At 40.9% G+C, this 10,764-nt stretch overlaps 1 pseudogene; it reads right to left on the bottom strand.

Annotated features, from left to right (window-relative positions):
• Nucleotides 1-1,295: 1,295 nt before the first annotated feature.
• LOC101026600 lies at nucleotides 1,296-4,103 on the bottom strand (annotated as a pseudogene).
• Between the last annotated feature and the right edge of the window lie 6,661 nt (nucleotides 4,104-10,764).

Here is a 10,764-nt window from a genome sequence, read left to right as displayed (position 1 = left end):
AGATAATCTACAGGAAGACCCAGGAAAAATAAAGTTGATGTAGCGATAGGAGCAGAGCCTATCTTCTGAAAAAAACAAAGCAAGTAACCTTGGATTCAAATTTTCTGGGTCCTGGATCCAGTACTAAATGACATATCTCTATAATTATTACTCTACGGTTATTAGAGATACCTTCAGACATTCAACACATTCCCCACTGTTTTGTTTCTGACCTAAGCTGGCTTGAATGAGTTTCTGTCCTGACAACGAAGTTATTCCCCTCTTTATTCAACTAGGAATTGGTGCTCCTTTTCCATTATGAGATTATTTAATAAGAAATTAATAAATGAAGTTAATTATAAGGAATTAATTAATAATAAAATATAGTACCCTGATAGAAAAGGGCTAAAGGCAGATTACCTAGAATGGATATTTTAAGTTAAATTTAAACAAATATATGTGGTAGTCATACACTCCTATTACTATATTAGAAAGAGGAGATAACAAAAGCAAGAGGAAGAAAATAAAAGGGGAAACCAAGGTAGCTCCTGACTTTTAAGTTCTTTCCTTCAGCAGTGTCTACTCTTCCCCTTTTTGTTTTTACAAAATCCTCCAACAAAAGATAAGCTGGGTGAGGATTGAAAAGTGGGAATGTACAAATTAGCAACTAGTTTCTAAGCATCTTATAGGAATGCAACATTATATAAGGTTGTTGGGGGAATCAGCAGGAAAAAATCATTGATCCTTACATGCAGAGAACCACAACTACAATCTAGTTAACAGGATAACACCAGCACCAGAGTCATTACATGGACATAGAAAATTGGGGTGATTGCCTTATGCCTGAGTCCCAGAAAACATGGGTGGGTCCCATGGTATTCAAGTATTCAAGAGAAATACATGCCCCACGCAGAATCAGGTCCACAGCCAACTGGAAAACATAGACTATCTTCTAGGGGGAGACAAACTCATAGTGAGGAAGGTAATACGGAGCATTAAGTCTGAAGAGCAAGTCAGAAAAAAGAGAAAGCATGTGTCTTTATAGTACAATGATTTATAATCCTTTGGGTATATACCCAGTAATGGGATTGCTGGGTCAAATGATATTTCTGGTTCTAGATCCTTGAGGAATCACCACACTGTCTTCCACAACGGTTGAACTAATTTACACTCCCACCAACATTATAAAAGTGTTCCTATTTCTCCATATTCTCTCCAGCATTTGTTGTTTCCTGACCTTTTAATGATTGCCATTCTAACTGGTGTGAGATGGTATCTCATTGTGGTTTTGATTTGCATTTCTGTAATGACCAGTGATGATTGAGCTTTTTTTCATATGTTTGTTGGCTGCATAAATGTCTTTTTTTTTCTTGTATGTACATATTTTTTACATTGTAGAGGAAATTACCCATTTTTTATAGCATACAAATGAACATAGATATAAACCAGCAAGAAGAAATAGCATATATCTAAAGAAAAGAATCAGAATTTCTAGAACAGAATAAATACCTACATCCTACTTTCTGGGAACCAAATGGCAACTACATATATATAACAAGGTAAGTGCTGCTACATCAGTGGTACCAAAATCACTTTCTTTGGGAATTGTAAATAAGTATTATCCAGCACCTGGATGCTAAATAAAAGAGCTGGAAGACTAAATAAATAGGAAAGTCACTCTACCCACTTTCCTGTTTCCATCTTTTAGGAATTCAAGTTTATTCAAAATTTTGATATATAATCCTGTACCTATGATCTCTTCAATAATTTCGGAATAGTAGTTTTAGACAACTTTAAGGCTCAAGCTCCTTCTGAATTTCCCAACGTGTTTTTGCGCTCTTTTTCATATGGGCCTCCTCTTCAGGGGTCAGCTTTATCTTTATAAGGCTGGTAATACCCTTCTCTCCAAGGAAGGAATACTGAAGAATATTTTTTCATTTATTCCACAGAGGCCCTTAATTATGGTGGAAACTGGATGTGTTCTTCTAATATTCTTCAAAATACTTTCTGTTAAATCAGCTACAGATAGGCCAATGGCCCAAGAAGTAGAACTTTTCACTTTAATAATCTCATAGGCACTAGCAATCACTTCTTCGTGGACATTTTTCTACTGCTCAGGATTTTTTATCAGTTCCTATATCAGAGATTAATCCCTCAAAAGGACACTAGCTATGTTCACTCCACTTCACACAAGAACACTTGAGTCTCCATGCTCTCCGAGGATCCATCCATGGCAGATTTCAGAGTGGATACGAAGTTTTTGTCCAATCAAGAATAGAAAACGAGCAGTATCCAGATTACAGCCGCTTCCAACAACACGGTTTTTGGGAAATGCACTCAACTTCCAGGCTTCGTAAGTTAAGATATCCACTGGATTGGAAACAATAATCAGTTTGCAGAGGAGGCTGTGCTGGACAATACTGGAAATCATTAACTTTAAGATGGTCACATTTCGCTAGACTAAATGAAGGCGCATTTCTCCCTTTTCTTGGCGTGCACCTGCTGTAATAATCACTAGGTTGGGGTTCGTCATGACAAGGTAATCTTTGCTACAAACAATGTTTGGCAGTTTCATGAAAGGGCTGAATATTGAAGATCCATTGTCTCACCTTTCAGTTTGCCTTCATCAAGATCCACAAAGGCAACTTCATCACTCAAGCCTTTTAATAAGATGCTGCTAGCGCAGGCCATGCCCACTGATCCAGTTCCTATGATGGAGACCTTACTGTGATGACAGGGCTCCTCGAAGTGAGGCGCTCAATAAGCTCACTCTTCACAGTCGCCATCTTGCTCACGGGGGTGAAGAGCCAGGCGCCCTTGAGCAGCATGCACGCCGCCTGACGGGGACACAGGGCCATCCCCAGGCACAGAAAATTCGCTCCCGCCGAGCTCACTCTCTGGCTGACCCACACAACAGGCACAGTCCAACTCGGGGCTGCTCACTCAAGAAGTGGAGGGAGAGAATGGGAAAAAGTTGCTGACCAGAACGTCGAGACGCCGAGAGAGCCGTTGGCAGCACCTTCAAGCCCTCTATGGCGGGTGCGCACGACCTGCCCCCGGCCCTCTACTGCGGCTGCGCGGGCCTTGCCAGCGCCTCCAACACGTGCTTTCCGTGGCTGCTCAGACTAAGGCAGTGAAGGGCTGCTTCTCTAGCAAGTGATTTCTGGAGTCAGTTTTACAAAGAGTATTCTCATCAATAGTTGACATGTTTAAGAGGCTAACCCAGATCCCTGAAATTACTGGTTTTCTATTTTTAGTATGAATGTCAAGGAAAAATGCTTCTAGTGACTACAGATGAAAATCAGGTTACATCTTCTGAACTGTGGCCCTGCCGGGAAGGATAGGGTGCTGTGCTTTAGTACCGGTGGCTGCCTGCACCATCTCCCAGTATCCCAGAAGTGGGCTCCTGCTTTCTAGTGTATGGCGCTGGAGGCCTATTTATAAAGGATCCCACTGCCTTGGTGCCAGTCCTGGCCAGACCCACACTGGGACAGTCAGCAGGAGCTTGAGCGGGGTCAGGGACAACTGGGAGTCACTTCAGCACTAAAAACTCACCAGACGAGAATGCTACTCCTTTCTCATGCCAGAGGAAAGCCTTTGATTGTGGGTCCCAAAGAAAAACGACTTCTCGGGTAGAAAGTTGGTGATGTAGCCTTCAATTAAAATGAGGATATCTCTTACATGTCACTGTGAACTCCTAAAGCTTTCCAGACTGAGCAGCTAATCACACCAACCCCACACCACACATATAGTGAGCCCCAGCCCAGAGCTCGCAAGACAAGGGAAGACTTGCTTTCTGGTAATGCAGCCGTGGCCATGCTTCCCTTATTGAACCATGCAGGGCTTTTCTTTTTAGCCAGTGATAATGTTGTAATAAATCCAGCTAGCATTCCTGCTACATCAACAGTACCAAGGAAAATTCCACCTTTAACCAGGAAAAGACAGTCATCCGTGGACCCCAGAGCCTCCAGCAGAGAGGCTGGCTGCCCAATCCCAGAACCCGCTGTCTCCGTGTTTAGGTTGCCTCTACTGTCTTATTTTGAGAAGTGTCTGTTCATATCCTTTGCCCACTTTTTGATAGGGTTGTTTTTTTCTTGTAAATTTGCTCAAGTTCTTTGTAGATTCTGGATAGTATGTTTATTGTAGCACTATTCACAATAGAAAAGACTTGGAACCAACCCAAATGCCCATCAGTGATAGACTGAATAAAGAAAATGTGCCACATATGCACCGTGGAATACTATGCAGCCATGAAAAAGGATGAGTTCGTGTCCTTTGCAGAGACATGGTTGAAGCTGGAAACCATCATTCTCAGCAAACTAACACAGAAACAGAAAATCAAACACCACATGTTCTCACTCATAAGTGGGAGTTAAACAATGAGAACACAGGGACACAGGGAGGGGATTATCACATACCGGGGCCTGTTGTGGGGTGAGAGGCTAAGGGAGGGATAGCATTAGGAGAAATACCTCATGTAGACAACACGTTGATGGGTGCAGCAAACCACCATGGCACGTGTATACCTACGTAACAAAGCTGCACATTCTGCACTTGTATCCCAGAACTTAAAGTATAATTTTTTTTAAAAAGTAGAAAACATATTGAAAACATATTCAAATGTACATGAAACATTTATCAAGATAGCTCGTACATTGGACCATAATAAAAGTCTCAATAAACTTAAAAAAAAAAAAAAAAAGAGCAATTCAGTGTAAAACTGAGAGGATGCAGATTGAGATAACCATGAAGGAGGGGTGGGCAAGGGTAAGCAGCTCAGAACAAAGACTGAGACCCAGACAAGCAAGAGCTAGTGCAGTGCCTCTGTGGTTTGGGGCAGGGTAAGAGGTCTGGGGATGGGATGACAGCTCCACAGGATGATGAGAGGTCTGACAACAGACATTGTCTGGGGCACAGAAAGTCCAGTGCCAACCCATAATCCCACACACTCTCAAAGGCAAAATCTGCCCCCAACTAACTCTTCCTATCTTTAAATTGCAGCTGAATGTTTGCATTTTAGCCACCGTGTCTAGACTTGGATTATATAGTCGAAGACATTAATTTTAAAGATGAGGTTATTGAGGGACAAATAAGTTACATGACTTGATTGAAGCCAAACTGCTAGTGGCAGAGTCAGGACTAAAATACAAATGTCCTGATATTTAGACCAAGTTTTCTATTGAAAACTTCCTTTTAAAGTCCACCTTTTATAAAAGCCCAATTTTTAGTATTGTATTCTAAAAATACAAATGCCCTGATATTTCTATTGAAAACTTCCTTTTCCCTTCTAAGCTGCTCTATTAAAAATTCACAGAGAGCCTTACGCAGACAAATTCTTCCAAACATATAACACCTTAACGCCCTTTCACTATTTCCAACAATATACTTGGGCTTTTTATCTCTCCAAGTATAAAGAGAAGTAAAGAAAAAGAGGAAAAGATAAGTGAGAACTGGATTGGTCAAAAGAAGCTTCAGTGTGAAAGCAAAATTTGATCTGAATTTTGAAAAATAAGTTCAATCTAGATAGACGGAAGAAAAAAGGAGATTCTCAGAAAAATAAAGAAGTTCCTCACTGAGTTGGGCACAGTGGCTCATACCTGTAATCCCAGCACCTTGAGAGGCTGAAGTGGGAGCTCAGGAAGTCAAAACCAGGCTGGGTAACATGGTGAAACCCCGTCTCTACAAAAAATACAAAAATTAGCTGGATGTAGTGGGCATGTACTTGTAGTCCCAGCTACTTGGGAGGCTGAGGTGGGAGGATTGCTTGAGCCTGGAAGGCAGAGGCTGCAGATCATGCCACTGCACTCTAGCCTGGGCAACAAAGCAAGACTCCATCTCAAAAAAAAATAGTTCCTGACTGAGAATGTGACTTGTGGAGGCCCATGTCTTGCAACAGGATGAAGGGAAAAGACAGAGAAAGAGGTGGAACAAAGAGAGAGGGAGGGGAGGGAAAGACAGAGAGGGAGATCCTCCAGTCTCAGTCTTCAAGTTACAAAGAGCTCCCAACATCATAGAGCTGAAAAACTATTTGTTTGAGACTTTGAAAGGCAGAAATAGCAGTGATTAACATAGCTTAATCACTGAAATATATTTGCAATTGTAAGAGGCAGGATCTCTCCTGATAGAAGTCCTGGTGAAATGCAATAATATTGTTTTGCTACTTTTAATATTCTTCGTGTTTTAAAACCCAAAGAAAATCTTTCATACCCCGATGGTTCATTCTGACATTGGCCATTCCATTCTAGAACCATGACTCCACAGCTGGTTGTTGTGTTCCTCCATTCATCTCAAGAGTTGCCTGAAATCCACCCAGAGAGGTAGTTCAGACATTCTTCTCTCTTATTTTTAAAAAATGTTCGTTTTATCAAATTAATATATGTACATTGTTTTAATTATCAAGTAGTAGCACGGAGTTATTAAATAATATTATTTAATAATAATAAACAGGACAGGTGTGGTGGCTCACGCCTGTAATCCCAGCACTTTGGGAGGCCAAGGCAGGTGGATCGCGAGGTCAGGAGTTTGAGACCAGCCTGACCAACATGGTGAAACCCTGTCTCTACTAAAAATACAAAAATTAGCCGGGCGTGGTGGCATGCGCCTGTAATCCCAGCTACTCAGGTGGCTGAGGCAGGAGAATTATTTGAATCCAGGAGGCGGAGGTTTCAGTGAGCTGAGATTGCACCACGGCATTCCAGCCTGGGCGACAGAGCAAGACTCTGTCTCAAAAAAAGTAAAATAAAATAAAATAATAATAATAAACAGCAGCCCTCTGCCTCATTCCTTTCCTCCCCAGAGTTCTACTTTACTCTCCGTAATGTCCTAACCTCCCATTTTTGAAGCCTAAAAACAGAACTTCCACAAGTTCCCACCACATTTCCTGCCTACTAGAGTCTCTCCCATTACTATAGAAGAGCTTAGATGAGGCCAGATCCCCACTTCTGCACCAGATCCCATCCCCTTCCATTTGCTCAGTTGATGTGCTCCAAAAAGCCTTCCCTCTCTCTTGTAGCATCCCTGTTTTCCCTCTCTATTGAATCACTTGCATTAGCATATAAACATGACATTAATTCTCCAATTTAAAAAAACAAGGTTTGCCTTGGTGCCACCTGCCCCCATCAGGTTCCATTGCTTTTCTTTCTGTTACACATGTTCACAAAAACTACCTAGGAGAGTTGCAACATTCACCATCCTCCATTTCTCTCCTCCCATCTCTTTCGAACCCACCACAGTCCGTCTGTCATCTCCACCACTCCACTGAATTGTTCTTAGGTTCACAGTGACCCTCTGATGCCAAATTCCTCTCCTAACCTGACCTGGCAACAGTGTTTCCACTCTCCTCCTGAAAACATTGTCTTCACTTGGCTTCCAGTATACCATGCTCTCCTGACTTCCTCCTCCCTCTCTGTCCATTCCCACTGAATCTTGCTCCCTCCTCCTTATCTCTTTGACTCCTAATTGTTGAAATTCCTCCAGATTCAGTCCAGACCTCTCATTCTGACTGTACTCACTCCCTGCGTGATCCCATCCAGTCTCAAAGTTTTAAATTCCATCTACACATTGATGGCTGCCGAATTTATGTCTCCAACCTAGACCACTTCCCCTTAAACTCCATACTCATCTCTATCCAAGTGTCAACTTGGATAGGACATTTTTACTAGAATATCTAGTAGACATCTCAAACTCGATACATCCAAAGCCAAGCAGTCTGCTTCCCATCTTACTTGATACAACTCCATTCTTTCAGTTGCTTAGACAACAAACTCCAGAGTCATCGTTAAATCCTTTTACTCTCACATCGTGTATCAATTCCATCAATGACTCCTATTAAGTTTATCTTCAGATTATATCCAGAATTTAGCCATTTCTCACCACTCAGCACTTTCCACCATTATCATTTGTCTGGATTGGCTCAATAGCTTCCAACCTAGTGTCCCTACTTTGCCCTTGCCCCCTTTTAGTATAGTTTGAAAACACAGAGGCCCTTTGAAACTGTTAACCAGATCACATTCCTCTTGTGTCTGCAATCCTCCAAGGACTTCATATCTCACACAGACTACAGGCCAAATTCCTTACTGAAACCTATAAAGCGCTTTCATCGGCTCCCTGCTGTCTCTCTAAGTTCACCTCCTTCTTCTTCCCCACCCCATATTGTTAGCCACACTGGCCTTTGGAACTTCTTGAACATTCCTGGAATGATCTTGCCTTAGCATCTTGGCGCTTGCTGGTTCTGCTGCCTGGACTGTTTATCCCCACATATCTGCGTGGATAGTTTCTCTACTTCGTTCAGGCTCTGTGCAGATATTTTGAGTGAAGTTTTCCCTGACCCTAATGTCTAAATTTTAATTCTTCTTCCTGACCTATCCTATTACTTTTTCCTGCCTTGTTTCCTCTTTTCTTCCTTAACATTTATTACTATCTAACCTACTAAATGTTTACTTAGTTATCATGTTTATTGTTGTTCTTTTTCATTAAAATGTAGGTTCCATGTGAGTAGGGATTATTGTGTATTTGGGGTCACAGCTATTTTTTTAGCACCTAAAACAGTACCTGTTCAGTGGAAATCATATTGATTGGCATATTACAATTCTTTATTTTATGGACTGAGAAAGTGATACACAAAAAACTGGAATTGCTCATGTTAAATGGTGTAGACTGAACCAGAACATGGGTTCTGACTCTCAGCAATGAGTTCTTTCCACGATACCAGGATATTTCCCACCATTGGATTTAGAATTTTCTACATAAATGTCTTTCACTATGGGAGAAATCAATTGCAACCAGCAAATGAGAAACATTTTTCCTCAAATTGGCCCTATTCATACATTTAAATTGTTGTTTTATATTTGTACAAGTACATTAAAATAGACACACAAGGACAATCAGTACAACATTATATGTAAGACCAGACATTGGAAAATTCTAAATGTCTATCAATAGAAGACTGGTTAAATGAATTATGTTGCATCCATATAATAGAATATATCTGCAGAAGTGAAAAAATTCAGGTAGATCTGTAAGTACTGATTTGAAAATCATATCTTCAGGATGTATTATATGTTCCATAATTTCTTATACACAATTCCCAAATCCAAAATACTCTAGAAATTACTTTTTTTTTTTAAAGAAACTTAATTAGTGGCAAAACATGGCCAATCCTACACTCACTTGGCATCAAATACTGACCTGACACGAGAATATGTAAAGTATTAATTTATCTAACTTGGTGTGAATAGAATACTTATATCTTCTAGTTCCAAAAAAAATTAATTTGTTTAATTATAAGGTGCTACCCTAGACCTCACTAGTAGTATTGTATGACATTTGCTGTGTGCACTGTATTACAGCTCTAAAATCCAAGATTCTGAACTCTCCATAAGGAACTACGACCTACACTAAGGGAACAAACAAGATGCAGAAAAGTGTCTGTTGGATGAGGAAATTTACATAATTTATAAAGGCACATACACTGGTTTATGCCTGGAAATTCTGAAAGGAGTAGGGATTTTTTATAAAGAATTGATAGTGGTTATTTCTAAGGAATGGAATAGAAGGAAGTGCTGGACAACTCTGCTACCACAGGAAGCAGCTCTTCTCCTGGGGCAGCAACAGGAAAGAGCCCATGGGTCTTCCTCTGTAGTGCTGCCATGAGATGATTCAGCTCCAGGTACCTTGCATCCCTGTGTGTCTTCACTCAAGATTGCATGACCCAGGGTGAGAAGCTAATTGACTCGTCTTGAGTCACATTCCCTGTAAGTGGAGGCAAGGTAGAGAGGTGCAAGAAACCTGCTTTGGACTGGCAGTGCAGATTGGACATCCCCAAGAGAGAGAGAATGCCAAGGTTGCTACAGACAGGTTGGGGATGGTCTGCTGAGAGACAACAGATGTCACCAACATGTGGGACAGGACCTGACCTGACTCTACCTCTGCCAGTAACCTGCTTGATTATAACTGGGCAGATCTCTTGAGCCCTCTGGGACCTTGTTTTCTATCTATATAGAGAGAAGAACCTCTTGGCTCTCATAGCTCCAACAATTCTCTAATGGACTAGGTACAATGTCTCTCAGACTTAGATGTGTCTATGAATCACCTAGGGATCTTGTTAAAAATACAGATTCAAATTCTGATTCAACAGGTCTTGGTGGCCTCCATGAGCAACTAGGTGATGCCAAAGTTGCTGCCAGACCTGAGTTCCAGTAGCAAATTCCCAGAGCATTAGCTGTGGCTTGCAGGCAATGAGAACACTCAAAGTTAGCAAAACATGAGCATTGAGTGATTTACTTTATAGCAGTGACAACACTGCTTAAAACTTCGTTGGTGGCCCTGCCTGTTGTGAACACTGAAAGCATCAGCACTGATATTAGTGGGGATTGTCCTTTGTGAAGGCAAGTGACAGATTTAATCCTTAATCTAATCATTAATCAATACACCAACTGAGTTTACCCATGTACTAATACTCTGAAGTGATACCTAAGAGATTTACCATCAACCATATTTGGTACTTAAAAAACAATTGATTCTAACTTTTGCTTAGAGCAAATATAAAAGATCACTTTTCATGGTCTTCATAATTAATGTAAACTTCAGAGAATTTTTCTGAGCTGCAGATCAATCCATTGTCCAATAATACCAGAACATTAACCAACAGAATTTAGCTCAGAAGGGCCCTAGGGAAGGACTAGGTTTTCATTTATAGCTATTCAGAGGTAAGTACACAGATGGGTTTCAATAAATAATTAATTATAATGGAACTAGGGTTCTCTAAAGTGGGTTGTGTATAACACT

This window comes from Papio anubis, chromosome 9 (assembly GCF_008728515.1).
Source record: "Papio anubis isolate 15944 chromosome 9, Panubis1.0, whole genome shotgun sequence".
NCBI lineage: Eukaryota > Metazoa > Chordata > Mammalia > Primates > Cercopithecidae > Papio > Papio anubis.
This window is presented reverse-complemented; position numbering and strand designations above follow the sequence as displayed.